Raw genomic sequence first — 11,945 nt, 5'->3', positions numbered from 1 at the left:
CCGTGTGTGAGATATCACGCAGCCACCGTGTGTGAGATATTACACGGTGTGTGGTATCTTACACGGTGGCTGCACAACACGAGATCGTGGCTGGTTACAGGTGCGCACAAGCGCGCTGCTCTTTGCCACTGCGTGTCCGGCACCATCAATCACCTGCGCTCTTCCGATGCCTCCATTCGTCTCAATCTTGTTGTTATTATGACCGAGCAGTTTGCATCAATCACTGTGGTGGTGTTGGCCCGGGGTTTGTTCCCTGTCGCGCCTTGCTTTGTGCAGATGACGCGGCCCCACCTGCAGCGCGTTCGCAATACGTTGCAGAGGTTCGCGGTTCGCACCCTGCTACGCCGCGCTGGTCAATGCTGCGGGTGTGTTAGCCATAGGAATGCGCGGCATCGCTTCACAGTGGACGTTAAACATCCCCTGACGTCGTAACAGGCCATCGTGTATCGGCGTCATTGTTCAAATTAGCGAAGGTTGAACATTTACCCGCTAAATACTTGTCTGGGATTACCCATTCGTTTTGGTTCATTATTAGTTTAACCAGGTGAGAACGCCAGAGACAAGCGTGTCCAGTTTACAATAGGAGGCTATGATTGCTATGATTGCTATTGTACAATCCCAAAATGAGTATTTTTTCTGAGTAACTTTTGCTTTTGCCAAATTTGGACCTGGACGCCAGCACACAGTGACCTACTCTTGCGAATCACGACAGGGAGTCCTTAACGTTCACTGTGAAAGCAAACAGTGTGTACTTTTAAGGTCATTACACCCGCAGTATTAATCAGGGCCGCCGCTGGAACCGAACCACAAAACTCTGCAGCAGGCTGAAAACACACCGCCACTCGGCCGCGTTACAGACACAGAGCAATCATCGCTCCGTCCTGTGAAACTCCTGCAGACTGTCTACGATTCACAGCAGCGCCTTCCTGCGTGAGAGCATCGCGCTATAATCATGGCGTGAATACCAAATGTACAAATTATGTCATTTGATTTGTCACGTTACTCCAAAGAGGGAGCGTTAGTATGACACCCTGCTGCCCAAACGTTACCACTGAAGGCCAGCAACCTTTACAATGCGAAAATAAAAGGTGGTCCGGTGGTTCAAAGGTCACAGCACTCACCTGGCACCGTTAGGATACTGGATTCGAATCCGAGATGATTCCCTCAGAAATAACAAAAAACTTCCGATTTTTTATTTTACCAGGAAAGGCCCACTGATCAATATAGGTCTTTTTCAGAAGCGACCTGGCCACAAATGATAGCTCAACGAAGTAGCTGATTAAGTAAATTTTGTAACAGCTAAATACTCCGAACGCATGTTTCTAAATGCAGAGAGAAAAACCGGAGGACACAAAACAAATCCATGTAACCACGGGGAGAAAACATGCAAACTCCAAATATACAGCCGTGAGGGTCGGGATCGAACCCACGGCCTTGTGCATCCCAGGCGAGCGAGTTAACTTGGCGCCGCCATGGCCTCCTGCATCTCGTGCGGGTTTGTTCTCCGATCCAATGGGGACGCATTCGTCTGCGATACTTTCAAATGGAATGGATTCTTTATCTGAAGGCAAAATGCCGACAGCACAATTGTAATCTTCTTCTTTTATAAGACGAGAAGAGCTTATAATGAGACGTCTGGTTTGGCGATCCATTCAGTGGCTTACTGAGATGCTGAGTGGAGGAATGAAAGTGGCCTCCCCAACAGATGTCAGTGGCCAGGTTGATGCGATAGGCTCCATTGTCTGGGACTCATGGCCAGGGTCGCACTTGGCGTCATCCCTCATCTTCCATTTGTAATACATTGTGAAAATAGGATGAAAAAACGACCACATGACTATACAAATTTTCTCTGTGAAAGTCATAGATCAATTGATTGAATGTTATTCAGTTCAATAAATTAAACATCCCTTTACCTATTCTTTGTTTTTTTCGGTAAAGTCACGTAGGTAAAATAAAATAAAACAACTAAATTAAATCACGACGTTTCGGAGGCAACACAAGCTTCCGTCTTCAGGTGGAATAGTCACAGCAGAATATGTGTCAAGTGACTTTACCGAAAAAAACAAAGAGTATGAATCCTTGCAGTCACGAAAGCTTCAAATCTAGAATTAATTATCCCTTTACCTGTCATTTTACTTAATTACAATAATTAGTTTCGGGAGAGGGGTGGTGCAGTGGTTCATTTTCTCAACTATGAAATGAGTGATAATGAGCCTGTGATTAAAACCGGGTTCTCAAGTGGAGACGGCGTTCATGCCTCCATCCCGGTCACCAATGAGTGCACACCAATCCCATTACAACATGAAACTTGATTTTGCACTCAAATTCCAGCTCTTGAGAATTAAAACAATGGCGTGACTGTCCTGCGACCAAACTTTGCTCTAATACGCGAAGCAAGTGGGGAAAGTGCTGCTCTCTACTCTGTAATCCAGAGGTCACTTGAAGGGATCTCAGAGTTAGCTCTGTGATATCCGCTTCTCTGAGCCGTTCTCTCAACAGGAAGGGTCGCATTGCTCGGCGTCGACTGCACATTCGTGGTAAAATTGGAAGGGGAAAAGATTTAATTTAATTACATATTTTTATGAACCAGCGTCAAAATTAAATGCCCTCCATGTCCCTTGCTCTTGATGTGGCATTGACAGCTAAAACAACATTTACATTCATAGTCAATTCTCACTGTGTTCGCATAGAATGGTGACGCTCACCTGAACCATGCTTCATTTGTGGAAACAAAATCCATGTTTGTAAGCGTATGGAAAAACACAGGACGGCTGGAATCCCGTAAACCGCACTTACGCTGAATTAAAGGCTTCGTGTGAGTAATCACACAGCTGTTTAAACAGTCTGGTACTCGTTTATATATACAGTATAAAAAAGCTAGAGAATATTACATCTCAGTCAGTCAGTGGTGGTGCTGAATTATTTGTGGCCCTTAACGGGATTTATATTTACAGTAAGATGACAAACGAGATAGATACATTCTAGATTTGAAGCTTTCGTGACTGCAAGGATTCATACTCTTTGGTTTTTTCGGTATAGTCACGTAGGTAAAAAATAAAATTAAAATAAATGAAAACAACTAAATTAAATCACGACGTTTCGGAGGCAACACAAGCTTCCTTCATCAAAAATGTCTGGGTTTAATTCCCAACTCTGACGCCTCTCCGTGTGGAGTGTGCATATTCTCTCTCTGTTCTGCGTGGGTTTCCTCCCGGTTCTCCGGTTTCCTCCCGTAGCTAATAAAATCCACACAAAGTCACCGGTATTGTCCAAAACATACCATTTCTGAGAATGCAATTTTACTAAATTGGGATTACACACAGGATCATCATCATCTCCTACGAAAACTTGGCAAGATCCTCTTTAAAAAGAGTCTTGATAATCGGTTCGGCATTCCTGGGTAAACAAGAAAATGGATTAAATACAACTTAGATGACGGAAGTGAGGTACAGACCAGCAAGATAGGGATAAGGGAGATTAATTTTGGTTTAATTTAACTTTCGCTTATAATGCTAATTCGGGTTAGAATTTAAACTGACACTTGATAACCCGATAATGTGTTTCTTGAACCCTGGGCCCCCTGAGATACTCGGGGCTCTGCGCTCGTTGTTATTTTGCTTGCGGCAAACACCGTCCTCTAATCTGGGTTTATTTTTACAACAAAGAGTTGAGGACTTCACAAACCCCCTCCAAAAATGAACCGAGCTCGCCAGAGTCCTACGGATGCGATATTGAGAAAGTTAATTTTCTGTCCTTGCGCAAAAATTTGGCATTTCATATTTCAGGCCGTGATGTTGCCCGTAGGGAGTTAGTGGACTGCACTCCCTGGCCCTCTAGTTGCCAACTGCATTAATGGAACTAGCGAATGACTTACAGCTACTGTAGGAAGATGGGGATAATGAAAACAAGCAAAGCCACAACTTCCTCGTCTGTATTTGATTAAACAGCAAAGGAGTGTGTTGTGGAGCCCCTTAGGTTAATCCTGTATCTGCTGATTAATGGATGGAAAAAACAAACAATGCTGTTGACGGCGGAGTGGCTCACAGTGGGGCAAGACTTTTTTTGAATCTCGCAACACATCCTGCAGCATACAGATTACATCTCGGCTCAGAGCGGTGAAATTAGAGGCCTTCTGTTTTCGCACCCATCGACTCCTCAGCTCATGCGAGAATCTGGAATTGGTAAATAACAATCATGCATGATCAACAGCCATGATCGATTCATAGCTGGATAAAAGCCTCCCAAAGCGGTTGCCATCTCGCACGGTCCTGCAACCCGTCTAGCTGTATTATCGAGATGATTTAATCGCTCCATCTTCCCGATGGACGTACTCTCTCTCAGGCATGTTTTTCTCCTTTGGCTGCCACTCTGATGCTAGTCTCGACCACCAGCGACGTTTCCTGGCCAAGCCCCGTTCGTTTTTGTCTTAACAGTCAACTGGCATAACAAACGCGTGCGTATTTCCAGTTGCGTATAATTGGCACGCAAATCTAATACTTAATTGTCGGATCCGGTGGATTCGAAACTCTTACCCTACGAAGGCTTGTCAGTCGGGCAAATTATTTGATAATCGGATTGCATACATTAGAATTTTAAGCTTTCTCTCTGTAGTGCACAGGGGCTTAGTGCTTGGTCTCAGATTCAATGCATTCTATTTTAAACACCCAACACCACATCCCTGCTCGATCATCTCCCTGGCCATGTCTTGCCTTTAATTATTGATTCGACCTCTTTTCTTTTTCGTCTCCCCTCCAATGATGCATCCAATTCATCCGGAGCGAGGCTAACGGTGGGGAACGTTTCACAACAAAGAAAATAAATAGAGATTCTTTTTTTAAACCGCCTACTGCGAGAATGTGCTGACAACCGGCCAAATTAACTCACCTTACCCGGTACGGAGTGGGAATTGGGAAGGTGCCATTCACACGGTTGTGGGCGGCAGCAGCTGAATCTTACATTCGATTTTATATAAACAGTGACCACCCAATTTATACGCAGGCTTCCACGACCAACATTTTGGTTTATAATTAATTTCCTTTGGGTTAGATCCTGTGGATATATAATATATACCCACACAATCTATGTGAGCCAAGATTTCACCCAAGGAACCATAATGTATACGATACAGTGAGGGGAAAAAGTATTTGATCCCCTGCTGATTTTGTACGTTTGCCCACTGACAAAGAAATGACCAGTCTATAATTTTAATGGTAGGTTTATTTGAACAGTGAGAGACAGAATAACAACAAAAATCCAGAAAAACGCATGTGAAAAATGTTATAAATTGATTTGCATTTTAATGAGGGAAATAAGTATTTGACCCCTCTGCAAAACATGACTTAGTACTTGGTGGCAAAACCCTTGTTGGCAATCACAGAGGTCAGACGTTTCTTGTAGTTGGCCACCAGGTTTGCACACATCTCAGGAGGGATTTTGTCCCACTCCTCTTTGCAGATCTTCTCCAAGTCATTAAGGTTTCGAGGCTGACGTTTGGCAACTCGAACCTTCAGCTCCCTCCACAGATTTTCTATATGATTAAGGTCTGGAGACTGGCTAGGCCACTCCAGGACCTTAATGTGCTTCTTCTTGAGCCACTCCGTTGTTGCCTTGGCCGTGTGTTTTGGGTCATTGTCATGTTGGAATACCCATCCACGACCCATTTTTAATGCCCTGGCTGAGGGAAGGAGGTTCTCACCCAAGATTTGACGGTACATGGCCCCGTCCATTGTCCCTTTGATGCGGTGAAGTTGTCCTGTCCCCGTAGCAGAAAAAAAACACCCCAAAGCATAATGTTTCTACCTCCATGTTTGACGGTGGGGATGGTGTTCTTGGGGTCATAGGCAGCATTCCTCCTCCTCCAAACACGGCGAGTTGAGTTGATGCCAAAGAGCTCCATTTTGGTCTCATCTGACCACAACACTTTCACCCAGTTGTCCTCTGAATCATTCAGATGTTCATTGGCAAACTTCAAACGGGCATGTATATGTGCTTTCTTGAGCAGGGGGACCTTGCGGGCGCTGCAGGGTTTCAGTCCTTCACGGTGTAGTGTGTTACCAATTGTTTTCTTGGTGACTATGGTCCCAGCTGCCTTGAGATCATTGACAAGATCCTCCCGTGTAGTTCTGCGCTGATTCCTCACCGTTCTCATGATCATTGCAACTCCACGAGGTGAGATCTTGCATGGAGCCCCAGGCCGAGGGAGATTGACAGTTCTTTTGTGTTTCATCCATTTGCGAATAATCGCACCAACTGTTGTCACCTTCTCACCAAGCTGCTTGGCAATGGTCTTGTAGCCCATTCCAGCCTTGTGTAGGTCTACAATCTTGTCCCTGACATCCTTGGAGAGCTCTTTGGTCTTGGCCATGGTGGAGAGTTTGGAATCTGATTGATTTATTGCTTCTGTGGACAGGTGTCTTTTATACAGGTAACGAGCTGAGATTAGGAGCACTCCCTTTAAGAGTATGCTCCTAATCTCAGCTCGTTACCTGTTTAAAAGACACCTGGGAGCCAGAAATCTTTCTGATTGAGAGGGGGTCAAATACTTATTTCTCTCATTAAAATGCAAATCAATTTATAACATTTTTGACATGCGTTTTTCTGGATTTTGTTGTTATTCTGTATCTCACTGTTCAAATAAACCTACCATTAAAATTATAGACTGACAATTTCTTTGTCAGTGGGCAAACGTACAAAATCAGCAGGGGATCAAATATTTTTTTTCCCTCACTGTATGTCAGTGGCAGTCAACACAGTAGAATCCGGATATAAGCACACCTATGATAAAATATATAAACAAATACGTTTTCAATCAGCACATACTAACTGCTATCACGTATTGTTCTAAAAATCGGTCATTCATGAAGCATTTGGAGCAAACATGGAAATGTGCACAAAGGAAGACGAATGTGCGAATTCGAGAATGTGTGCAGGTTAGTGGCATCATTTGAACTATTAGGAAAAGTAAGTGGGCTTGAGTAGAGCACGTCGCTAGATGGGACGGTGGACAATGGTTAAGAATAATTACTGCGTAGAGGGCCAAGGAATGCAACGCATCCAGGAGAACGTACATCGAGGAGATAGAGCCATGAGATCAGTTCCTGTGCAGCTGCTTAGATGGATTGTTGCATCGCATGATCGCGAGAGACAGAAGGGGCTTGGGTAGGCCTTCATCCAGCAGTGGATTGATAGTGGCTGATTATGATGATTGTGTGGTGATGCGCTATATGTGTAGATGGCTCATGATGATGATATAAGCACAATTTTGATTTAAAGCTTTTGTAACTGCAGGGATTCATATTCTTGGTTCTTTAGGTAAAGTCACGTAGAAGGGAAACAATAAAATAATATTGTTTCATATTATTTATTTTATTGTTTCCCTTCTACGTGACTTTACCGAATGAACCAAGGATATAAGCATACTTCAGATATTGCCACAGCTGGCCTTGCTCCCAAGGGCGTGCTTAAGTATAGCTTCTACTACATAATCAACATAGCTAAAACGTGAATCTAATTCCACATGACAAATTATGATGTTGAAACCCGGAGAGTGCCTGCAGAAGATGGCAATTGAAAGCTCTGTCCAAAGAAAGCGAAGCTGAGGCCGGCCCAGGAGACTTTGGATTGATGGATGCTGCTGTTGCTTGGATAAAATTTGTCACCGCATCGCGCGGCGCTTTTAGATGCGCTTCTGCGACCGTCTGGAGCGCTCTCCCTTCCGATATTAGGAAGCCGCTGGAGCTAAGCACTTTTACATCATCTAGATTGGAAACTCATTTCTTTAGAAATGCTTTTTCTGTTTAGTTTGTTGTCCTTGCCCGCACCTCCGATTAGCACGGTTGATTACGTACGGTGCGAAAAAAGTTCAACATACATGTGCATGCCTACGTAAAGACAGGGCTCAGTGTGGGGCAGCTCTCAAGAACTGTGGCGATGGATAGTGGATTGCGCAGCAAACCCCCTGATCAAGGAAGGTCGGAAACGAAGGAAACAATACAACATGGCTTTGACCAAATCACCTGGAATGTGTCGACTATGGCACTGTTGAGAAACCTAGGTTTGAATCCAGAAAGCCGCCAGGTTCTCAGGTGTAGCAAGTTGATGCTCGGTTAGCAATAACTGAGCACATAAAACCCCATCATATCGCATTCAGTTCCGTATTAATTTTGGATACATTTCAGCTCTGAGAATTCAAAATATCAGTTTGACTGATCATGCAAGGAATATCAGAGAGTGGGTGAGAAAGTTCCAGCCCTACTGTGTGGACGAGAGGCCACTCGAAGGGATTCAGAGGTAGCTCTTTCATATCCGCTTCTGTCAACCACTCTCGAACACGAAGCATTACATTGCGCTGTCAGAGATCCGAATGGACGCCTTCTTTAACATCATGATGCCGATAGCACAGTCAAGATAAAGTTGGGGGAAATTTTTGTTTTTTTAATATTGTTCACGTCTTTTCCCTACTAAGATGTCAAGCTCACACGCAAACAGGATTTACTCCAAGCCCGCAGCTTAACGCTCAACGAATTCTGCTGCCAGAACAGCGAAACAACATCACACACGCCTCGTTTCTGCGTGCGTCTTTCAGACAAGATCATGATTTCGTCAGACACATGTGATGTAAAATCGACGATGCTCAGCGATTAAAGATGCCAGCCGTCCTTAGTCCAGGTCGCTGCTGCCAGCGTCCCAAAACGTGTTTTTCAGCCCGAAGCAGCGGTGCTCGCGTGCCGTTTGTAACCTGCTCTGTCTTGCCCCAGTGAATCCCTTGCGTGCTTGTGTTGGAAGGGCATGCTCGTATACCAATTGTCGCGTATTACCAACTCACCCGGATGGTGCACGATCTCTAGAAGCTAAGCAGGTTGAAGCCTGGATAGTGACTGGGGCTACGCGGTGGTAAAACTAAACTAGAACTATTTTTTTTATTTTACCACGTAAGGCCCACTGAGCTATATAGATTTTTTTTTTTAAGAAGCGACCTGGCCACAAATGCTAGCCCAACGAAGTGGCTTATCGTGTGGAATATTATAGCAGCCAAATTAACGAATGTTTCTAAATATATATGGAGGGAACACCAGAGGACCCAAAGAAAAATCCACACGACCACAGGGAGAACATTTAAACTAAACATTTAAACTAAATAAACTAAATACATATACAGGCATCAGGGTCGGGATCGAACCCGCACCTCCTGTAAACCAGGCGGGGTAGTTAACACCTCGCCACCGGAGTGCAGCAAAATCCACGAATACTTTGAGGTCTCAAGATGCCTGGTCGACATTTATAGAGAATCCTTAAAAAAAGCAATAAACCTTTGACTCAATTGTATCGTGTAGCTCCTCGACATATGACTAAGTTACAAATATTCTCGGTTCTTTCGGTAAAGTAACGTAGATGGGAAACAATAAAATAATAAAAATATAAAACAATAAAATTCTCACGACGTTTCGACTGCAACACAAGCAATCATCATCAGGTGTGAAACCCACATCAAGAAAATTTGAAAAAAATGGCGTTTTTTTATCGTTAGCACCACGGAGAGCGATTTGGCAGTTGTTCAGATGGACGAGTCCGTCTATGTTCGGAAAAGAGGAGGGGGGAGACGAAAATAATGGATGCGGTCTGAAAGCCACCGTAAGCGTGAACAATCAATTAAGACCCGAAATGGTTTATCAAATGCTTCCAATGATTGCAAAGCCAGAATCCATCTTCTCGGTTGAAATTGTCTCTGTGTTTGTATATGTGGATAGCCTCATGAACGAATCTCTCATGGTAGCCAGATGGCTTGCAAAGAACCTCTGTCTTGGAGAAGTCAATGTCATGTGAGCCTACTGAATTATAACAGTGATCTGCCATGGCCGAGGTGTTGGTCGTATATTTGTATTATTTAATTGTTTCCCTTCTACGTGACTTTACCGAAAAAAATAATAATATGAATCCCTGCAGTCACGAAAGCTTTAAATCAAAATTTAAGTTACGAATGTTGTAAAAACGTGAAGTCTAGTGTCGTCCCATCTATATTGCTTCGGGTAAAACTAAATTCGTAATTCAGTTAACTAATTACTGTGCGCAGGAGCCAACATGCAAATTATCTGTAAGAGCACGGAGAATTTCGTCCTTCAGACATTCGGTTACGATGAATTATGCCACTCACTCGGTGGTTTTTGGAGAAACCTTAAATTTAATTTCCTACCGTCCACCACATGCCCAGCGGGGCTGGGCACGTGGTGGGGGGGGAGGTGTAAAGAACTGAAGGCCACGAGAAGTCGCCACCTACTGTTTGACCAAATTGCTGGAATTTACTCATACGGAACTTCACCTCTCCACATGGAAGGTATTTAAAAACGAAATTAATGTTTTTGCACAAGAGTGCTTATTTGCACACTCTACTTGCCCGCTGTTTGATCGTGCGGGTTAAATTAATTTCAACTGTTACATGTCATTCTCTTTTGGTCTTTCGGTAAAGTCACGTAGATAGAAAAATAATAGATCATTTTTTCGATCGCAACACAGGAAATTGTCTTCAGGTGACAGAGAGAAAGCTACTAAGACAAGGTCTTATGTAGGGCTGAGATGGGAGTCCCCTCAGGGTAAGAGGGCGGGGCTAGAGATGGTCCTTCCTGAGGCTGTGGAAGTGGTTATTGTATTGTGATTAGCATGTCAATGTTGCTTCAGAGACAGAACGAGTAGGACATCCAGCCTGTCAATACAAAGACATCAAACCTAGTAATGCAACTCAAAGAGTCAACTAACATTGGCAGGAAGGATGGAAACATCACAGCAGGTTAAGACTTTACCTGTTTAATCACGTCCTTCCAATGATTGCTCAATTTGTACCCATCTTCTCGGTTGAAGTTGTGTCTGTGTTTATATATCTGGATGGCTTCATGAACAAATCTTTGATGTGTTGGTTTGCATAGTACCTTCGTCTTGGAAAAATCTATTTCATGTGAGCCCACAGCGTTAAAACAATTATCAGCCACGGCCGAGGTATTGGTCCGATCGTTACATGTCTTATTGTACGAAAGATAAACTTCATTTGCTCATTATCACTGCTGGCAGAAGGGCCCCCACCAGAGTTATAGAGGGTATTTTGGCCTACTCTTCCATAGTGGCCAGACGTCCTGGAAGAGGTGGGAGTACCCACACTTTACTCCATCACACGACTTGCTGATCTGTGGTCTGTGTATGTTTATCATTGCTGGAAGGACAGAGGTGGGTGGAGAGGGGGATTTAATAAAGCTGCCCCATTGTTTCAGCTGCCAGGCCGGGAGATCGAATCAAACCACCGACCTCTGGATTGCAAGCCCAGTTGTGCTATCATCATGACACCACTGTGGCTGCAATACACCTCTTGCAGAATCTCAGAAACCTGGGTAAGGCTCCTTGGCCAACATTGAAGGAAATATTAACTACTTCGCCTTGCATGCAGGAGGTCGTGGATACGATATCGACCCTGGCGCCTGTAGATATGGGGTTTTTAATTTTCTCTCTCTCTCTCCCCGTGGTCGCGTGGATTTTTCTCTGGGTCCTAGGGTTTTTCCCTCCACATTTAGAATCAAAATGCGTTCAGAGTATTTAGCAGTTATACATTTCCACGCGATAAGCCACTTCTTTGAGCTATCATTTGTAGCAAGGTCGCTTCTGAAAACGAGCTAAGAGCTGAGTGAACCTTACCTGGTAAAAGAAAACAGTTTAGTTTAAGACTTCTGTGGAGGGTAAAGTCGAACAGAAATCCAACCGCATGCAGTGACAGGGAGGGAGTTGTGCGGTGTGAGGGGCGAGCCCCCCTTATACAAAATTAAACTGGAAAGTAAAATCTCGGCCTAAAGCTTTCGTAACTGCAGAAATTCATATTGTTTGGGTCTTTCGGAAAATTCACGTAGATAGGTTGAGTAACGGAGTACGTCAAAACCACACTCAGATATATAACGGGTGACGTTTCGGGC

The sequence above is a fragment of the Petromyzon marinus genome, chromosome 52 (assembly GCF_048934315.1).
Source record: "Petromyzon marinus isolate PM22_M1 ecotype Great Lakes invasive population chromosome 52, UKy_Petmar_22M1.pri1.0, whole genome shotgun sequence".
In the NCBI taxonomy this organism is placed as follows: domain Eukaryota; kingdom Metazoa; phylum Chordata; class Hyperoartia; order Petromyzontiformes; family Petromyzontidae; genus Petromyzon; species Petromyzon marinus.
Note: the sequence above shows the minus strand (reverse complement) of the source record.